This window comes from Rhinoderma darwinii, chromosome 4 (assembly GCF_050947455.1).
Source record: "Rhinoderma darwinii isolate aRhiDar2 chromosome 4, aRhiDar2.hap1, whole genome shotgun sequence".
NCBI lineage: Eukaryota > Metazoa > Chordata > Amphibia > Anura > Rhinodermatidae > Rhinoderma > Rhinoderma darwinii.
In genome coordinates this window covers 124,779,722-124,796,699 of record NC_134690.1, presented here as the reverse complement: position 1 = coordinate 124,796,699, position 16,978 = coordinate 124,779,722, and the positions used below count along the sequence as shown (strand labels likewise).

The 16,978-nt window shown below is 42.5% G+C and overlaps 1 protein-coding gene across 1 annotated transcript in view; it reads left to right on the top strand.

Moving 5' to 3' along the window:
• VEPH1 (ventricular zone expressed PH domain containing 1) overlaps positions 1 to 16,978 on the top strand; it is a 409,378-nt gene that overhangs the window by 308,887 nt on the left and 83,513 nt on the right. The gene's annotated exons all lie outside the window — the stretch shown is intronic.

Below are 16,978 nucleotides of genomic sequence, written 5' to 3'. Positions count from 1 at the left end.
TGTCAGAACCTGACGATTATACAGGTGCCATGCAGGCGCTGCTCATCTCTTCCTGCAGACGCTTTTTTGCTCCCCCTCTTTTTTTAAAAAGAGGTTCTACTGCAGCTACAGTGTGTATCATACGGTACTGTGGCCCAGCTGTTGTGAAACAACATAATACTCACCATAGGCGCTGCAGACCTTCGCTTTGAAAAGGATTAGGGAGTTTCATATTAATCAATAAATGGTGGACAGGAATCCCCTCTGACCCCTCAAAAGAGGTTCTGCAGCTGAGGTGTGTATATAAGGAATAATTAACCCCCTACTATAAATGATAAAGAATATATGTAGATATGCCCCCAGTCTGTGGCCTTGTGCTTTTAGATTGTCACGAAACTCCTCAGTGACTTCTGATAGACTTATAATTTGCAGCAGGGGGCACATTATTCTATATAAACAAGTATATACCGTTGTAATTGATAATTATAATTTACTGTCTAGCTATCTAAATGAATTTGCTGACTTAGGTTAAATTCTGTAGTATAATACTGTTTATTTGACAGTGCATGAAAGGAATTAAAGCGCTTGAAGTAAGAAACAATATTAAGAAGAGCCAATAAAAATGGTTCAGTGGTTATGAAGAAAGAGCTCATTTCCTCCATAAGTAATAACAGGAAGCAAAGCGCAGACCACTGACTGCTTTAATGAGTCACAGTGAAATCGGGAGGGGTGTAGTCTTATGGAGGGATCTTATTGGCTCTCCTTTTTCTGTACTGTAATTTAGCAGTAAAGTTCCTAATGTATTCCTGTTGTTAATGTGCACAATTTGTGTGTAACCACTGTAGAGACGTCAGCATTTACGGCTCCTGTACAAGGGTCATGTTCAAACTCACCACCAACACAACAGTGGTTTACATACCATAATATTACAAAATAAGCCAGCTTCTATCGAGGGACAATTAAAAAATTTTCAGAATTAAGCAACCGTCTGTCCTTTAAAATTTAATTTGGTTAAGTTCAGAGCTACACTTTATACTGACGTTAGAACTTTGCTTTTACAGTAGTTTTCTAAAATACATGATTTAACAGATATTTTATTATTTGAGCTATTTTCATGCAGTGAGTGGACACCTGCTTAAATACCAAATTTCCCTGTCCACCATTTAGAACTACAGACTATATCAATTAGAAATGTATGAATGTTTGTGTCACGGAGCCTGTGAGTAATACTGTCACAGGGCCATCAGAGGGTTGTGTGAACCCACCTTGTCACCAAAGAATTTGGCGTGGGGCTAAACTGGGAAGCGGAGTCTAAACTTGCAGTATTCTGGACTTCGCTGCAGTAGAACCCCAGGTCGCTACATCCAGAGTAGTCTCCCTTGGTAAGGGCCAATATAACAGGTGTAAAGACAGATAGAATGGTGAGGCTGCAAGGTACAAAACGGGTGACTTAGCTAATGGTCAGGGCAGGTGGCAATAGTTTGTCACAGGTAACAAGTCAAGGGTCAGCATGCGCACACTAAGCCCTCTTGCACACAACCGAGTTGAGGCCGTGAAAAACGGTCCGTGTTTCGCTCGGATTTCCCGGCATGACTGCGGTACAGGTGAACAGGACTCCTGGCATCATAGACATTTATGATGCTAGGAGTCTATGCCTCCTTATGGAACTGCTGTTTCGTACTAATCAAAACTATACAGTACGGAACAGCAGTTCCGCGGGAAGACAGGGACTCCTAGTATCATAAAATGTTTATGATGCCAGAAGTCCCGTTCACCTGTACCGTGGTCGGGCTGGGAAATCCGGCTGACACTCAGACCGTTTTTCACTGCCCGATCTCGGTCATGTGCAACTGCACTAGGACCCTAGTGCAGAACGCCAGTGGCGAGAGCGGCCGCCAGACAACAAGCAGGGAGGAGAGAAGCGGCATGGACCAGAAAGCTGGAAAAAGGTATGTACACTACCGTTCAAAAGTTTAGGGTCACTTAGAAATGTCCTTATCTTTGCAAGAAAAGCACAGTTTTTTTCAATGAAGATGACATTAAATTAATCAGAAATACATTCTATACATTGTTAATGTGCTAAATGACTATTCTAGCTGCAAACGTCTGGTTTTTAATGCAATATCTACATAGGTGTATAGAGGCCCATTTCCAGCAACCATCACTCCAGTGTTCTAATGGTACATTGTGTTTGCTAACTGTGTTAGAAGGCTAATGGATGATTAGAAAACACTTGAAAACCCTTGTGCAATTATGTTAGCACCGCTGTAAACAGTTTTGCTGTTTAGAGGAGCTATAAAACTGACCTTCCTTTGAGCTAGTTGAGAATCTGGAGCATTACATTTGTGGGATCGATTAAACTCTCAAAATGGCTAGAAAAAGAGAGCTTTCATGTGAAACTCGACAGTCTATTCTTGTTCTTAGAAATGAAGGCTATTCCATGCGAGAAATTGCCAGGAAACTGAAGATTTCCTACAACGTGTGTACTACTCCCTTCAGAGGACAGCACAAAACAGGCTCTAACCAGAGTAGAAAGAGAAGTAGGAAGCCCCGCTGCACAACTGAGCAACAAGACAAGTACATTAGAGTCTCTAGTTTGAGAAATAGACGCCTCACAGGTCCTCAACTGGCAGCTTCATTAAATAGTACCCGCAAAACGCCAGTGTCAACGTCTACAGTGAAGAGGCGACTCCGGGATGCTGGCCTTCAGGGCAGAGTGGCAAAGAAAAAGCCATATCTGAGACTGGCTAATAAAAGGAAAAGATTAATATGGGCAAAAGCACACAGACATTGGACAGAGGAAGATTGGAAAAAAGTGTTATGGACAGACGAATCGAAGTTTGAGGTGTTTGGATCACACAGAAGAACATTTGTGAGACGCAGAACAACTGAAAAGATGCTGGAAGAGTGCCTGACGCCATCTGTCAAGCATGGTGGAGGTAATGTGATGGTCTGGGGTTGCTTTGGTGCTGGTAAAGTGGGAGATTTGTGCAAGGTAAAAGGGATTTTGAATAAGGAAGGCTATCACTCCATTTTGCAATGCCATGCCATACCCTGTGGACAGCGCTTGATTGGAGCCAATTTCATCCTACAACAGGAAAATGACACAAAGCACACCTCCAAATTATGCAAGAACTATTTAGGGAAGAAGCAGGCAGCTGGTATTCTATCTGTAATGGAGTGGCCAGCGCAGTCACCAGATCTCAACCCCATAGAGCTGTTGTGGGAGCAGCTTGACCGTATGGTACGCAAGAAGTGCCCATCAAGCCAATCCAACTTGTGGGAGGGGCTTCTGGAAGCATGGGGTGAAATTTCTCCCGATTACCTCAGCAAATTAACAGCTAGAATGCCAAAGGTCTGCAATGCTGTAATTGCTGCAAATGGAGCATTCTTTGACGAAAGCAAAGTTTGAAGGAGAAAATTATTATTTCAAATAAAAATCATTATTTCTAACCTTGTCAATGTCTTGACTATATTTTCTAGTCATTTTGCAACTCATTTGATAAATATAAGTGTGAATTTTCATGGAAAACACAAAATTGTTTGGGTGACCCCAAACTTTTGAACGGTAGTGTATAACGCAGAGACAGGGGGCCATTATAGTTTGGTCCATTTTTGCCCAGTGCTGTAAATGTACAGAGCTGGGGGGCAGTACTTAACTTTCACCATCCTACATTGCTTGAATGCATGGGCACGGTGATTGTGCCTACAGTCATCCACAGGTGGACATCTGTCACTGGCCACAATCAGAGAAAACTCCAATTCTGGCTGAATAACCCTTGTAACGTTAAAATTAATAGCGTTCACAGCATCACAAATTAGGGATCTCACAGTCCTAACAAAGGTCCCCAGGCCGGTCCTTTTAGAATTCCTATTAGGGCATACCTGAGGTTACATTTTACATGCACAGGCAGTTCTACATTGGAATGCATCGGTATTCCAATGCATTTTAATAACAAAAATAAAATTTAAAAGTGTTATTCTGAGACAAAAATATATAAATAAAGTTTAATTTAAAAAAATCTTTTTAAAATGTGTACATAAATAATTAACATAATTAAAAACAAAACAGTTATACAGTATATATCTAAAATTCATAAAAACTATGATGCTCAGACTTAACTCCAACATACTATTAATGAGATTTTTCTGTGGAAAACGGATACATTTTAGATCAGTGAGGTCCAACCATTGGGACCTGCACCGATCTCTATAATGGGGGACCCTAGTCCCCCGACTTCACCAGTACGACTTCGGTGAGGAGGAGTTTGTATGTGCTTTTTCAGAGTTATGGAAATAATCAAACGCTGTAATATTTTTTTCAAAACGACCATGCTATATTTTCAGAACTATTAACGTAGTTATCCAGGTTCCTACATTTTTTTTTCTAATGGCTGCAAATGACATGAATTAACAAAACAAGCAGTACTATCCTTTCCCCGGTGATCCAGCACTGATGCTCCGGTGACACATTCGGTGGTTGTTTACATGTAGACAGCAGGTGACCACTGTAGCCAATAATAGGGCTCAGTGATCATGTGTTATATTTCTTGCATTATGCCAGAAATACATTCGTCACTGAAAAGCCCTCTGATTGGGTCCCCCACTTTGGAGCCTCTATTAGCTAAAGCAGGGAGCTGCTACAAAGGGGCTCTTCTTTCAAAAGACTGGTCCATCTGATCATCACATGGACAGTTCATTGTTTTCAACCAGCACTATGCAATGCATTATCTTCCCTGCTCCAGAACTCCCGTGATCATCTCGTCACTGTGGGACCAGTATTGTGTTAAGCTGGACAAACTTTTGAACTTATGCAGGGCCGGCTCCAGGTTTTTGTGGGCCCTTAGGCGACACAAACTTAGTGGGCCCCTTTTCGGGGGGGAATTCACGGTGGCAGTAAAATAACAGAAAACGTCACTTTGTGCCCCATATAGAAGTTAGGCCCTATTTATGCCCCCATATAGAAGTTAGTCCCCCAGTTTGAACCCCCATAAATTTAGTGCCCTCTGTAGATAGTGCCATACAGCCCCCCTGTAGATAGCACCTCCCACCTCCCCCTTGTAGATAGTTCAATACAGCCCACTCCTATAGATAGCTCCATACAGTCCACCCTGTAGATAGCACCATACGCCCCCTGTAGATAGCGCCCTACAGCTCCCCTTGTAGATAGTGTCATATTGCCCCCTGTAGATAGCTCTATACAGCCCCCCATAGATAGCGCCATACAGACCCCCTGTAGATAGCGCCATACAGCCCCCCTCCTGTAGATAGCGCCATATAGCGACCCCCTTCCTGCAGATAGCGCCATATATCGACCCCCAAACAAATAAAACAAAAACATTTCATACTCATCTAGGCCCCGTTCCCGCGACTAATGCAGCAAATCAATGTCAATGGTATCCTAGTGTAGGCCGGCCTGATCCAGTGAACTGGCCTGTAGCCTAGTAAATGGCAGAGTAGGGAGTTACCCCCTGCTCTGCCATAGTGTCCAACAGTATCGGCGTTCCTAAGGACACAGATAGTACTGAATGCAGCGTCACTAATACTGTAACAGCCATAGCAGCTGCTAGCAGTGCCACCAGGCATGGGGGGCCGTGACGGCAGGAGGCACGTGTCCCCTCATGCTGCTTGACCTGTAGCAGCCACTGCGGTAGTTACACAACTGGCTCCTAGACAGGGGCTCCCTCTAGAAGCAGAATCCCCGGCAAGAGCGATGGCAACGCTCTGGCCGGGGATTCCACTCCTGAAGGAGCCATGATGGCAGCGTCAGAGGCCGAGTGGGCACCCCCAATGGTAGTGGGCCCTGGTACATGCCCAGGTTCGCCAGGTGCTGATGCCGGCCCTGACCTTATGTACAGTTACAGTTTTTTAAAGGAAATGTATGGAACAGGTTTGAAATCAAGGGGGAAATATGTTGCTTTGTTTGGTCACGCCCCTCGTTAATGCCTTAAAGTGTAACTAAATTTTAAGGTGACTTTTCAGAATAAGCTTTTATATGGGTGTACGTGAGGAATAACACTATATCTGGCCATTATGTGACTTGCACCCTGCATTTTTTTTAGCAGTTTTCCCCTCTGCAGGCTCTCTCTGTAAATCTCAGTTTTCTCTGAGCTAGTGGTTGGAGCCTAGCTGCTATCATGTCTGCATACATTGCACACATAGGGAAGAGAACATCCTGCACTCATATCTCTATATATCCATATATAGACATTGCAGCAACATGGAAGAGATTACACAGCAGTAATGAGCTGTGTAGCTGTAAATTCAGCACTGGGGTGAGATATAACACTTACTTGGAAGCTGCTGCAGCAGCGTCTGTGCATCTCTACTTTGTCTCTTACTCTGCTCCTGCTCCTTACTCCCCTCTCGATAAACTTCTGTGGGGAACTATATCCTGAGCCTTCAATGAGCTCAGAGTTTGTCTCCTTGATGGGAAATACAAAAAGGAGTAAATTTAGAGTGAATGAACATTTAGGAGGGGGGAAAGAAGCCTGATAAGTGGAGTAAGAGGCATTTTTCATTAATAAGATATATTACAAAGCTTCTTATATTCGCTTGTACTATTAATTTATGCAAAGTTTGCTGAATAGTTTGTGACCATTTAAATATGTAAGCCAGACCAACAATACAAAAATAAAATAAAAAGTTTAACACAAACCAAATCACACCAGATGTATGTACATTCACTGTTTCAGTCAGGGGCTAGTGTGTTCTCCTACTATACAAGAACAAATATAATGAATAAATCTGCCATACAGTGACCGTATAGTGATCAGATACAGTTCTACACAGACAATCTGCCTGTTATCTCGCTTTACAAGTGAATACAATACTGATAAGACAGGCAGAATAAACAACAATTACATCCAGTGACTCACAGGTGACGTCACAGGTGACGTCTCACTTTACTTTTCTCCTCCATCCGGCCCAGACTGCTTTGATAACTTCTCCTGAAGAGTGCAGTGTTTGCTGCCCAGAAATTTTTGGTCCCTCGATTCTACAGCCCATTCTCAACCTCTATAGCAACACAAATTCGGACTCCAGACCAGACGGCTAAATAAATTAAGTTGCCAAGCCACTAAATAATTTTAGACACCTGGACAGACCCCTAAATAATCTCAGACACCCTAGATAAATTCCGATCCAAAACTCCTAAATAAATTTAGACACCAGACCCATAAATATATTTAGACCCCAGACCTGACCCCTACATTAAAGGGGTTGTCCAATTTGGGGGCTGTTTTTCATACTGATAATCTATCCATAAGATAGGTCATCGGTACATGATTGGTGGGGGTCCGACCCCTGGACCCTGCACAGGTCAGCTGTTCTGGCTGCGTCTGGATGCCAGAAGCTATGCAGGGTTCGTTTCTAAAAGCAGAAGGCTCTGACCACTGTATAGCGGCAAGTGGATAGAGCAAAGCGGCAGAAAGACAGCACGGCCACTAAACAGAAAAAATCTAATAGATAATGCCTGATAAAAGCAAAAAAAAAGCTGCTGTTGTTTCCCCCTTGATTTGGAAATGGGCTAATTTGAGAGAGGGGAATATTTATACATTGGTATTCCAAAAGCAGATTGATGCAAGATAATAACAAGAATAGCTACCTACGCTTCCATACTGGTATGTACAATATTTATACTATATCTTAGCAAAACTTATATAGAACATTATTTTGCTTTGTCGGTCTATTACAGTACATTGATTTTATGCCTGAAATCAAATAGAATGTATGTTCACAAGAAATATAAAAAACTGAATATTAAACATGAATTGGCAAGTTTAATTCCTATTTCTGATGTAAAATGTGAGGCTCGGAAAGGGCTGGGTACATAAACATAAATAAATTAGATGTAGGCCAGAGACTAACATCTGGGCTTTTGCATTACTACCCATAATGTGTAGTTCTTTGGGGATTGGCTCCTTGATAACTCTGTCACTCAAGAATTCCCACACAGAAACATTAAAAATACAAAGCGCCTGTACAGAGTGACAGGATGGCAAATAAACATATGGCTCAAGACATGTCATCAAGCCAACAGATGTAAGATCTATCAGAAGAATGTGGCCTACCAGTACTCAACTCATTAGAGATTAGCACAACTGACATGGCTAGGAAAGGTAACAAATATCTTCTTCATACATTTTTAAATAATGTGCTATTTTCCTTAGGATTATTCCAGGATTATGTCCCCATGAGCCCATTGCTAAGCCAAAAGTGAAACATTTTTAAGTAAAAAAATTATTTATTTCTACAAATTTATGATATTAATAGTTTACGACATCATAGGAAATAAAGTATTATTCATATGATTTCCTTGTATCAACAATACTAACGCGAAACATGAGGCTCGAGGTCCCCCAGTAACTTTTGTCAAACAATATCAATTACAAAGTACAATTACATGGCAATGTGTTTAGAAATGGCTTGGAATTTTAAAATCTGTTAGCAGTTAACCCCTCAAAGCTCCATGACGTAAATGAACATTATGGATTGCCTTACATAGATGCTCCATGACGTACAGTTACATCACGAAGATTGAGCGGGCACAACTGATTGCCAGCCGCTCTAATAGATTGTCTATCAGTAACACACAGTTAATAATCCTTGGAAATACTTTGTATAAGCGATCAAATAATTAAATTAAGTCCCCTAGTGGGACAAAAAAAAACAACCGTAACATATGGTTCAAGAACAAAAAAAAGTTTCTTCCACAAAAAAACTTTTATTTTCTTACGTTTTTTATTTTTTCAAAAAGATTAAGAAAACAATAACATTATTAACATCCAGAATTAAGTCACCCTTCACTACCCCCAACCCCTGACCCCGTTGGAGAAAGAAATAAAAAAACAAACAAAAAAACAAAAGATCTATTACAATTATAATTTAAATAAAAGTTTTGTTATCACATAAGCTCGATCTTGGACTGCTTTAACCATTTATCCTAACCCTCATTGAGAGGGGATCCACTTGCCATCACATGGATTTTTTCTAAGGTTGCTTCATTAGTCAAGTTCTCCATAACTGAATATCAGGAAGGGAACTATTTTACACTTTCGCATAATTATCCGTCTAGCCAAAAAAAGTGCTTTCAATATAAAATATCGAATTGTTGTTGGTGCCATCAGTCCACTATCATCCCTTATAATATATGTCTTTAGATCAAATAAAATTTTAATTTCCAATATACCTTACAATATTTTTTTAACTTTCATCCAATATCTAAACAATTTTGAACAACGTCATATCATATGTACCATATCTGCTCCCACCTCTTGGCATATCTTAAGGGTATGTTCACACGACCTATTTTCAGACGTAAATCAGGTGTTTTACGCCTCGAATTACGCCTGCAAAACCGGCACCATTACGTCCGCAAACATCTGCCCATTACCTACAATGGGTTTTACGATGTTCTGTTTCCTCGAGCCTTTATTTTACGAGTCGCTGTCAAAATACGGCGCGTAAAATGTCGGCTCGTCAAAAGAAGTGCAGGACACTTCTTGGGACGTTTTTGGAGCCGTTTTTGATTGTACTCTATTGAAAACAGCTCCAAAAACGGCCGTAAAAATGCAGCGAAAACGCGAGTTGCTCAAAAAATGTCTGAAAATCAGGAGCTGTTTTCCCTTGAAAACAGCTCCGTATTTTCAGACGTTTTTTGTTAAGCGTTTGAACATACCCTAATTGTACATAGTAAAATAATCATTCCTTTTAAGTGAATTCTCTTCTTTTATCCCCTTTAACAAATTGTTTAATATAATACATCCCTCTCTTAATCCAAACTTTTCTGTGACTTTTGTGTTCAAGTAATTCCATCTTCCCCTGAACAAAGGGCAATAAATATAGCTATCCCCTTAGACCAGGGGTCTCAAACTCGGCCGGGTAAGTGGGCCACATATAGAAAAAATGGGAAGTTGACGGGCCGCATTACTTTCAAATTTGATACAATACAAAATTATTGTTAATTAATTAGTTATTTGAACTACTAGAACACTATATTACTATAATAATACTACATTACTATAATAATACTACAATACTATAATAATACCGCCAGGTTTAAAATTTGAGATATTTCTCCACATGCTTATTTCAACAATCCAATTTTCCAGTTTAAGTGTCGCTAAATGCAGTCCGGCGGCTCAGTTAGCAGCATTTGGCAGACACACATGTCAAGATTGGGCAGCCCCTTTTTAGATAGTGCCACAGTACCCTCTGTGGATGCTGCTGCAGTGCCCTCGGTGGATGCTGTCGCTGTGCCCTTTGTGGATGCTGCCGCAGTGCCCTCTGTGGATGCTGCCGCTGTGCCCTCTGTGGATGCTGCCACAGTGCCCTCTGTGGATGCTGCCACAGTGCCCTCTGTGGATGCTGCCACAGTGCCCTCTGTGGATGCTGCCACAGTGCCCTCTGTAGATGCTGCCACAGTGCCCTCTGTAGATGCTACCACAATGCCCTCTGTAGATAATGCCACAGTGCCCTCTGTAGATAATGCAACACACCCCTAGATACTGCCACATTGCCCTCTGTAGATGCTGCCACAGTGCCCTCTGTAGATGCTACCACAGTGCCCTCTGTAGATAATGCCACAGTGCCCTCTGTAGATAATGCAACACACCCCTAGATAATGCCACAGTGTCCTCTGTACATACTGCCACAGTGCCTTCTGTAGATGCTGCCACAGTGCCCTCTGTAGATGCTGCCACAGTGCCCTCTGTAGATGCTGCCACAGTGCCCTCTGTAGATGCTGCCACAGTGCCCTCTGTAGATGCTGCCACAGTGCCCTCCGTAGATGCTGCCATAGTGCTCTCCATAGATGCTGCCACAGTGCCCTCCGTAGATGCTGCCAAAGTGCCCTCCGCAGATGCTGCCACAGTGCCCTCCGCAGATGCTGCCACAGTGCCCTCTGCAGATGCTGCCACAGTGATGTCAGGGGCTTGCCCAGAGCTGGGGATCTGGAGCAGAGCCACTTCTAGCACTCTGCCTGGGAATTCAGCTCTGCTCCTGACATCACTGTCCATTTATGGACAGAGATGTCAGGGGCAACACCAGAGCTGGAGTCCCGGGCAGAGCGCTAGTAGGCTCTTCCTGGGACTCCAGCTGTGTTCCTGACATCACTGGGACTCCTGCTCTGGGGAAGCCCCTGCCATCATTGTCGATGTATGGACAGCGATGTCAGGGGCTTCCCCAGAGTCCCAGAGCGGAGCCTATACTAGCGCTCTTCCCGGGACTCCAGCTCTGGGGAAGCCCCAGACATCGTGTGTCCAAACATGGACACCGATGTCAGGGAATTACACAGAGTTCCGGAGCAGAGCCGATACTAGCGCTCTGCCCGGGTCTCCGCTTTGGGGAAGACCCTGATACACTGTCCATATATGGACAGCGATGTCAGGGAATTCCACAGAGTCCCGGAGCAGAGCCTATACTAGCGCTCTGCCCGGGACTCTGCTCTGGGGAAGACCCTGACACACTGTCCATATATGGACAGTGATGTCAGGGAATTCCACAGAGCCCCGTAGAAGAGCCTGTACTAGCGCTCTGCACGGGACTCCGGCTCCGGGGAAGCCCCAGACACCGCTGTCCATATGTGGACAGCGATGTCAGGGAATTCCAGAGTCTCGGAGCAGAGCCTGTATTAGCGGCTCTGTGTCCCGCAGGCCGCAGATGACACCCCCAGGGGCCGCATGTGGCCCGCGGGCCGCATGCTTGAGACCTCTGCCTTAGACCTATAATTTCTCTAATCTTATTCCAAATTTGTTGTATCATATGAGCGGTTGGCTATTGATATCCACAAAAAAACTTTTTAATTAAAACATTTGCTTTGTTAAAAAACAAACGAACATAAATTACATATTTAAGGCTGTGTATTATTAGGGTACGTTCACACGCATTAACAAAAAACATCTGAAAAAACAGAGCTGTTTTCAGAGAAAACAGCCTCTGATTTTCAGGCGTTTTTGACGCTGAAAATAAGGGTATGTTCACACGCAGTGACCAAAAACGTCTGAAAATACGGAGCTGGCGAAAACAGCTCCTGATTTTGAGGGTATGTTCACGCGCAGTGTTTTCAGGCGTAATTCGGGCATTTTACGACTCGAATTACGCCTGAAAAAACTGCTCCATTACGCCTATAAACATCTGCCCATTGCTTGCAATGGGATTTACGATGTTCTGTTCCCACGAGCCTTTATTTTACGCATCGCTGTCAAAATACGGCGCGTCAAATGACGGCTCATCAAAAGAAGTGCAGGACACTTCTTGGGACGTTTTTGGAGGCGTTTTTCATTGACTCTATTGAAAAACAACTCCAAAAACGGCCGTAAAAATGCAGCGATAAACACGTCTGAAAAAATTTTCAGATGTTTTTGCTCACTGCGTGTGAAACATACCCTGAGACGTTTTTGTAGCAACTCGCATTTTTCGCAACGTATTTTACGGCCGTTTTTGGAGCTGTTTTTCAATGGAGTCAATGAAAAACGCCTCCAAAAACGTCCCAAGAAGTGCCATGCACTTCTTTTTCGCGGGATGTCTTTTTATGTGCGTAAAATTAAACCTCATGGAACAGAACACCATAAATCCAATTGCAAGCAGTGGACAGATGTTTGTAGGCGTAATGGAGCCGTTTTTTCAGCCATAATTCGAGGCGTAAAATGCCGGAATTACGTCTGAAAACACTGTGTGTGAACATACCCTAAGGGCATGACCAGACGTGGCGGAATTGCTCTGGAATTCCACTGCGGACAGTCTGCAGCAGAAATCCGCAGCGTACACGTTTCTCCATTGCCTTCCACAGCTTTTTAGTAGGGTTCGTTTACACGTTGCGGACAATACCGCTGCGGAGCATAGGCTGCGGTGCGGAATTTGGTGTCCGCAGCATACACTGACTGTTGCGGACGTGTAGCGGACTTGTTGCAGACTCATTGCGGAATTTCTCCATTGACTTCAATGGAGAGTCAAAATTCCGCAATGAAGTCTGCAGAAGTTATGTGTGCTGCGGAGCGTATTGGTTTTACTAACATGACATTTCTTCATTCTGGCTGGACCTATGTATTTCTAGGTCTACAGCCAGACTGAGGAAGTCAATGGGGCTCCCGTAATTACGGGTGACTACGTGTGTGCACCCGTAATTACGGGAGCGTTGCTAGGCGACGTCAATAAATAGTCACTGTCTAGGGTGCTGAAAGAGTTAAACTATTGGCAGCAACTGTTTCAGCACCCTGGACAGTGACTTCCGATCACAATATACATCAACCTGTAAAAAAAAAAAGAAGTTCATACTTACCAAGAACTCCCTGCTTCTTCCTCCAGTCCAGCCTCCCGGGATGACGTTTCAGTCCAAGTGACGGCTGCAGCCAATCACAGGCTGCAGCGGTCACATGGACTGCCGCGTCATCCAGGAAGGTCAGGCTGGATGGCGAAGGAGGGACGCGTCACCAAGACAACGGCCGGGTAAGTATGAATTTCTTTTTACTTTTACTAGGGAAAGGGCTGTCCCTTCTCTCTATCCTGCACTTTATAGAGAGTAGGGAAGCCCTCTTCCCCTGAATACGCAACGGCTAGTCCGTATCAATTTAGGCAAAGCCGCAACAGAATCTGCAACGCAGATTCTGTGCGGTATTGATGCGGACAGTGGCGGAAGAAATACGCCACATCTGGCCATACCCTAAAGCTTCTTTTAATTTGGAGCTTCTTTTGAGGCTTCTTTTCAGGCTTCTTTTGAGGCGTTCTTTGAGGCGTTTTTCATAGTATTTAATGGAAAATCATCTCCTCAAGAAGTGACATGCTACTTCTTTTTATGGAGCGTCTTTTTATGCTCCGTTTTTTATGCTCCGTTTTTTAAAACAGAGGCGTAAAAAGATGCCCCGTATGAACTAAATGCTGTTTTTCAGATGTTTGTAGGCGTAAAGCTTCCGTTTTTTCAGGCGTTTTTCGAAGTGTAAACACTCCGAAATATGCCTGAAAACACTGTTTGTGAACATACCCTGACCATATACAGCACTACATAAGAAAAATAAATAAATAAAAGTTTTAAGTAATAAAAACAAAAATTGCCCTTTTTCCCTGATCCAGTTCTTTATAATTGGGGGGAAAAAAAACAAAAACTATACATAATTGGTATCGCCATGTTCGTAGTGACCTGGACCATGAAAATATTGTTATTTATTCTGTGTGGTAAAAGCTTATTTTTGGTCATCTTGCCTCAAAAAAAATTAATAAAAAGTGATTAAAAAGTCGCATATACCCCAAAATTGTACCAATGAAAACTACAGCATTGACACAGCTTCGTTGACGGAAAAAAAAAAAAAGTAATGGCTCTCCAAATATGGTTGCATCAAAACATGATTATATTTAGAAAAAATTGTATTTTTATTGTGTAAAAGTAGTAAAAAAAATGTATTCAATTTGGTATTGCCGTAATCATATTCACCTGCAGAATAAAGTTAGCATGTCAGTTATACCGCACAGTGAACACTGTAGAAAAATAATAAAGAAGAGTGCCGGAATTCTGTTTTTTGTTCTCCTAGCCTCACAAAAAATTTAATGTATCCCAAAATGGTGCCAATAAAAAATACAGTTCATCATGCAAAAAAGAAAGCCTTCCCAGAAATCTGTCAATGGAAAAATAAATTTTTGAAGTCCTATAGAGAATCTTATGGAAAAATCTCCTGAAATAATGCCATACCCAGAGAATGCTGCGTTTTGAAAAAAAATACCACTTACGACAAAATTGCCTCAAAAACGCCACAAGCCAAATCTCAGCTCTGTTGTAGTTCATTTGATATTTTACTATAGACTTTAATGTAACATCTGGCTGCCCTAAAAAAAAAACGCCAATAAAAACGCTGTGTGTAAATCCATCCTAAAGAAGACAAAGTAAACCGTTTTTATTTACTAATTTGTGAGGTATCATTATCCATTTTAGGATCAGAGGATTTAAAATTCAAATTTTGGATTTTTTAAATAAATAAAGAATAAAGATATTGACCAAAATTTACCACTAACGTAAAGCAGAGTGTGTCATAAAAAACCATTTCAGAATTTCAGTAAAAGCATTCCGAAGTTATTACAACATAAAATTACACCTCAGATTTAGACAATAGGGGCTGCGTCCTGAAGGGTTTATGATTCATTTAAATTCTGTTGCTTTATTTGTCCTCTTTGTGGTACATCGATACTTTAGTCATTCCTATTAATCAGAATATTCTTTGTTAGGGTATGTACACATGACAGCGCAAAATACGTCTGAAATTACGGAGCTGTTTTCAGGAGAAAACAGCTCCTGAATTTCAGATGTTTTTGCATGTACTCGCGTTTTTCGCGGCGTCTTTTACGGACGTAATTGGAGCTGTTCTTCATTGGAGTCAATGAAAAACGGCTCCAAATACGTCCCAAGAAGTGTCCTGCACTTCTTTGACGCGGGCGTAATTTTATGTGCCGTCTTTTGACAGCGACACGTAAAATTACACCTCGTCTGCACAGAACATCGGAAATCCCATTGTAGGCAATGGGCAGATGTTTGCAGACGTATTGGAGCCCAATTTTCAGGCGTAATTCGAGGCGTAAAATGCCTCCATTACGTCTGAAAATAGGTTGTGTGCACATACCCTAAGGCTTAAAGGGATCCTGAGAAATTGATGGCCTATCCTCACCTAATTGGGAGAAAGCTGTAAGGCCCCATGCACACGAACGTAAAAACGCCTGTAATGACGGGCCGTAATTACGGACCGTTATTACGGGCCCATAGACTTCTATTGGCCACGGGTACCTCCTCGTATGCTTACGGGAAGGTGCCCGGGCTGTTGAAAAATATAGAACATGTCCTATTTTAGGCCGTAATTACGGCATGGGCAGGCCCATAGAAGTCTATGGGGGTCCCGTAATTACGGGTGACTATGTGTGTGCACCCGTAATTATGGGAGCGTTGCTAGGCGAAGTCAGTGGATAGTCACTGTTCAGGGTGCTGAAAGAGTTAAACGATCGGCAGTAACTCTTTCAGCACCCTGGGCAGTGACTTCCGATCACAATATAGATCAAGGTGTAAAAAAAATAGAAGTTCATACTTACCCAGAACTCCCTGCTTCTTCCTCCAGTCCGGCCTCCCGGGATGACGTTTCAGCCCATGTGACCGCTGCAGCCAATCATAGGCTGGAGGTCGGGCTGGATGTCGAAAGGGGGACGCTTCACCAAGACAACGGCCGGGTAAGTATGAATTTCTTTTACTTTTACTACGGAAAGGGCTGCCCCTTCTCTTTATCCTGCACTGATAGAGAGAAGGGGCTGCCGATTAGTGCAGTGCAATTTTGCAGCGAAAACGTGCCCGTAAATACGGGTGGAATACTGGTGACACCGGACCCGTATTTACGGGCACGGGTCCGTAAATACTGGTGCATTACGGGTCGAATACGTGTGACCAAGGACCCGTATTTACGCCCGTATTTACGGGAGGAAAAAAATAAGTTTGTGTGCATGAGGCCTAATACTGTGAACCGTGGCTATACAGTACCAGCAGATAAGGAATGAAGGGTAAGCAGCACTCATACAAGCGCCGAAGCCCCTTCAAAACAGCTCATGCGTTCTATACTGATAAGCCATCAATTTCTTAGGACTGGAAAATCCCTTTAAATTGTTAATATATCAAAGTTTTGTATTGTTCTTAACCATATTACAAAACGTAGGAATAGTTTGGTTATATCAGTTTCATTAGTGTGCCCAGCGGGTTTCTTTATAAAAAAGACATTTGGGTGAAAAGTCAGTAAGTCTGAATTTGCAAAGGAAAAAATAAAGCATTTCCAGATGTGTGTAAATTTCCTGTAAATTACACAACTATTTATTATCTGTGTTTGGGGAATACTGTATCACAGCAATGGTTTTATATGTTCTTCAACTACTGTCTGTACTAGTTCTTCTAAAGCATTGCCTTTTCAGATACCAGTGATCACATCATGCTTTTAAAAATATTCATTGTGCATTGTAATTTAAATTCCTAAATGTGACATAGAAT